Below are 5233 nucleotides of genomic sequence, written 5' to 3'. Positions count from 1 at the left end.
CTTCTCTTTAAAGAATGGATGGAGGGAGATTTTCAAAGTAACATATGCAATGTACCCTTTCTTTTCCAAATATGCTCAAGCAAGGTTTCCAAAATAATATATGCAATGTATCCTCTCTTTTCTATTGATCTGCTCCAATTTGATTATCTCTATCTCTTAAAGGGAAGCATATAGAAAGTGAACACACAAAGGAAAAAATATTATGACAAAATATCATAAATAAATAGTTCTAATCATATAAATGATCAGTTGTTCATATCCATCCATCATCATTTCTTCTTATCACAAATCAAATTTCTAATTTTTGCTTGATATATTAATTTTTTTTTTTTTTTTTGAAGATTATACCATTTATTTTCACTCCCTTCTGCTTTCTACTTGATGCCCTATTTTTTAGTTGATTTTGTGCTTTTGTTTTTTTTGTTTTGTTTATTTTATTTTATTTTTTTTGTGGTGATGCATTGCATGTGTCCATTTGCTAATTTAGGGATGTATACCTTTGGAAAAAATGGTGTACAAATTCATGGAATGAACTAAATGCAAAAAGGAATTGCCATATATATATGTATGTATGTATGTATGTATCTTCTATATTTACAAATGACACCAATTGAAGAGGTATGGACACCAATCTATAAATAGCGAGTGAGGAAAAAATGAAGTGCAATCAAATTGAGCATACAGAATGAAGGCCTTTCTCTCCCTCTCTACCCTTCTTTTCCTCATATGTGCCCCACCCCTTTTGCTTGCATCCAAGGAAGAAGTATCTGTCGAAAGGATATGCAGAGAAGCAACAACAGCCAATGACTATCATTTCTGTATGTCATCTCTCCAAAGTATTCCAATGAATCAAGCAATGGACATTCAAAAGTTTGCAGTTGCTGCAATAAAGCAGCTGATAACTAGCTACCCTCACAACCAATTTAGTGGCAATGAAATAGTACCTAATATAAAAATTTTTAAGTGTTTGAAAGCCATTCTAATTGCGATGGAGCATCTAGATGAAGCTATTGAGAAGTTTGAATTGAAAGATTTGGCCGGTGCCATTGCGGAAATTATTATAGCCAAAGATGAGTTAAAGGTCTGCAAGTAGTTTCTCTTGTTATAATGCAATGTTTGCACCACTTACAAAGTAAGATGTTAATCCAAAAGTGGTTTGAGATGTTAGCCCTGTAAGCAACTATTGAGTGGTGTCTAGTGCAAGCAAATAATAAAGTTTTAGCATATACATCATTGGTGTTCCTTCTTTATCTTGAAATAATAAATTGGAATGGCATTTATATACACTATTGTGAGATATGATCTGATACAAGAAAATAAGTTTTCTTATTTCGGAAGAAAATTAACCAACCTTTGTCAAGGATCAATGGTCTATGAACTAGAGATATACACATGCATTTTTTCTTCTTCTTTGTTTTTTTTTTTTGGATTGAAATGCCAAAAGAAATTGTAATGTTCAGCTTAAGCAACATATTTTTAGCATTACTCCAAAATAATTCTTTTATATTTTTTTTAGCCAAAAGAAAAATATGTCATATGTTGAAGTAAAAGTGTGTAATGTGATCTAAACAAACACATATCATAATGACTGTGATACCCAACCTGGCTGCACGACTCTTAAAGCAGTAGAAAGGGAAAAAAATAGAGAGAAAGAAGACTCCTGATTGTAGTCTTCTTTCCTGTTGGACTCCCGATCAGAGTCAAAGAATGACACCGGTGAGGTATCCAACTCCTCTCCCTCCACATCTATTTAAAGGGAAGAGGGTTCCCCCATCTCCATCATTGAGGATTGAGGCTCCTAATGGAGGAGATCGCTAGAGTTCTTTTCCAAAGTCCTTCATCGTGTTATTAGAAATGGGGCCAAAGCATCACTGAAAATCCAGATAAGAGGCCAGCAAACCTCGATTAACCCTCCTCTCCCTCTTTCTTAGCCCTTAAACATAGTTTTCGACCAGTAAATCGTCAGATTTTGTCAAAAAAAGGGGCTCGATTGATTCTCCTAATTTTTTGCCTATCTTTTTTGATATTTTAGATGGTGGTTGTTGCCACCGACTATCGGTCTATGATCTCCCGATTGCATCATCGTAGCCTACATCCCCGGTGACAGCTACCGGGCTTTAGGCCCCTCTGTTTCAGGATTAGAAGGGGAGTAAGCATCCCCTGTTTCACTAAGGTGATAAGCTCATTTTTATATTTATTTTTTTCTCATTTATTAAGTTTTGATTCATTTTTGATTTATGTTACTGAAAATTATACTTTGATGTGGGCATATTTTGCATTCTAGAAAAGAAATAAAAAGAAGAGAAACCCACACAAAAATGAAACCAAAATCAAGCAAAAATCACTTCAAAAACTCATTTTAAAGCCTTTGATGCACGATGGACTGATCTATTGATCCACAAATCCTTTGTCGCAGTGCACCGAACAGTTTCACCAGTCTTCATGTGGCACATGGAGGCAAAAGCTCTTTTGCACTGGTGGACAATCCAGATCGACTTTCAGGGTTGATCCAATGGTGCTGGTTGGCTCAGCTGAGAACTAAGCAATGAACTTTATCGGATGCACCGATCGACGGCCCAAATCCCATTTGGAGATTGATCCGATGGTCTACATCCTTTCCAACTGAGAATAGGAATTGATCAAGCATAATCTAAGGCGTTTAAATTCAATCTGATGGTTAGAACTTGATTTCATTGATGCACTCACTTGGAACACTAATTTGAGATGTTTTTGGACTCCGTGGCCTACCAGGACATAAAAATTCATAGCCTATAAGAGGGGATGACTTGAGACGAAGCAAATAGAGAATAGAGACCAAAAATAGAGCATCTTCTCTTCCTTTTTCTTCCCTTCTCTCTTCATCTTCAAGTCCAATATTTTTCCATCAATTTTCTTCATGCCAAGAGCAAGTAATTGAAGCAAAATTTAGCAACAAACAATATCATATTTGAATTTTATGATGTTATTTATTTTATTTGCTATTTTTGTTCTTTTCATCATGAACTAAATTTCTTTTGCTAAGACTAAGGTGAAGCCACTCTTTTGATACAATATTTAGTATGATTGGATTTTAGATTTAATTTTTATTCATGAGGAGTATACAAATCTATTTTTAATGCTTTTAGATTATTGGGCATCTTCTAATTGATATGATGGGCATAGATAATATGGACCAAGTACTTCTATGTTAATGCTTCTTAATTTGTATACCTTGTGTTTGAATCAGATTAAGGTTCCTATGCATGCAGTAATTTTATTATGCTTTGGATGCAGCATATTTTAATTAGAGAGTTTCATAGAAACTAATACATCATTACTTATTTAAATTATATCTGGACCAAAGGATAGTTAATAAGTGGTAATAGTTTTGCTATTCCTGGACCAAAGAGTAGTGAATATCTTAGGAGACTCCACCGTCATATGAAAAAAAATTGATCTAGTTTGTCTGATTATTTGAATATTGTATTGATTGAGTTAGTGAACCGATTGCCTTAGTGTTTATCTGCTCTTGATTTCAACCCTAACAATCACATCCTTTTTTTCTCTTATAATTTCTTAATTATTTTTTATTTTTTTTATAAATCAATTTTCTAAATAAAGTTTAGGAAAGTGCTTTTCAGTACTTATTTTTTAATACTTGTAGAACGATACTCTACTTATACACTATCCTATTTGATCGACTGGTGCACTTGCCATAGCGATAGATTTGCATGTATCAAGTTTTTGACATCATTGTTGGGAATTGTGTCTAAAATAATATTGAATTTATGATCCTTGCTTTACTTTAGAATTTTATTTTTAAGTTTGATTTTTATTTTTTATTTTATTTACAGGTGTGTTCAGTGCATGATCTGTGTTAGACATAGTGCCTTGATGCTATTTGATTCAGAAATAAAGAGGACAATCCATAGATTAAATTGCGCTCAAGAAAGAAACATGGCAACTAAAGATCCAGGATTAGATATGGTGATTGAGGAATGGTAAGAGGCTATTCGAGTAATACATCATTCGTTAAATGATTATATCACACCATCGATAGCCGACATAGCTTCGAGCATTAGGAGACTACCCGTACGAGCCAACAACTTCAAGATAAAGTCAGCGATGATCAGATGATTCAAGTGACTATCCAATTTAATGGACATGTTTAGGATGATCCGAATGCGCATATTTCAAATTTTCTTGAACTCTATGATACTTTTAAAATTAATGGGATGTCGAATGATGCCATTAGATTGAGGCTATTTTCTTTTTCTTTACATGATAAAGCTAAAAGTTGGCGTCATTCTCTTTTTACAAGTTCTATCAGCACATGGGATGCTTTAGCTCAAAAATTTATGGCTAAGTACTTTCCACCTTTCAAGATCGTAAAGATGCATAATGATATCACTTCTTTTGTACAGATGGAGATGGAGTCACTATATGAGGCTTGAGAGTATTTTAAAGAGCTGCTAAAGAGATGTCCACATCATCAATTATCCATTTAGTTTAGGTACAAATTTTTACAATAATTTATCTCCTCCTAATCATTCTATGATTGATGCTACTGTAGGAGGTATCATTAATCAAAAATCGAAGAGAAAGCCTTTGATCTGATTGATGAGATGGTATCAAATAGTTATCAGTGGCAAACAAAATGTATGATGTCGAGAAGACCAGTAGCATCCCTGGAGTAGACAGCTTCCTAGCCTTATCAACTGAGATTGCAGCTCTTCGAGCTAAACTCAACAACATAAAAGGAGTAGCTATGCATGTACAAAGTATTATTTGTGAGCTGTGTGGAGGAGGACACGATACAAGCGACTGCCAGACAGTTAATCCCTTTGCTAAAGCCTTAGAATCAGCTAACGATCTTGCTATTTTTTAGATCACAGTAGAGCAATCCTTAATCCAACACTTACAATCAAGGATGGAGGCAGCATCCAAACTTCTCATGGAGCAATAAAAATGCAGCACAGCAACCACTTTCAGAATTCCAAATACTCGAGAAGAAGTCTGACATGGAGGAGCTGATGGTCAAATTCATACAGAATCAAGAAGCAGTTATGCAAAATCTGAAAATCAGGCTTAGACAGGACCAAGAAGCCATCATTTGAAATTTGGAGAAAAAGCTTAGGCAGGACCAAGCAGCAGCATATTCAGAACTTAGAGATGCAAGTAGGTCAAATGGCGAAGATGATCTCCGAGAGACCACAAGGTCCCTTGCCTAGCAACATGGAGACCAATCTAAGGG

General features: G+C 34.8%; 1 non-coding gene across 1 annotated transcript; it reads right to left on the bottom strand.

The window, feature by feature from the left end:
* Positions 1–4370: 4370 nt before the first annotated feature.
* On the bottom strand, positions 4371–4477 carry LOC114913360 (small nucleolar RNA R71). The gene has a single exon (XR_003799383.1). It is a non-coding gene; the product is annotated as a small nucleolar RNA R71 (small nucleolar RNA).
* Positions 4478–5233: the final 756 nt, after the last annotated feature.

Source organism: Elaeis guineensis, chromosome 8 (genome assembly GCF_000442705.2).
Source record: "Elaeis guineensis isolate ETL-2024a chromosome 8, EG11, whole genome shotgun sequence".
Classification (NCBI taxonomy): Eukaryota; Viridiplantae; Streptophyta; class Magnoliopsida; order Arecales; family Arecaceae; genus Elaeis; species Elaeis guineensis.
This window is presented reverse-complemented; position numbering and strand designations above follow the sequence as displayed.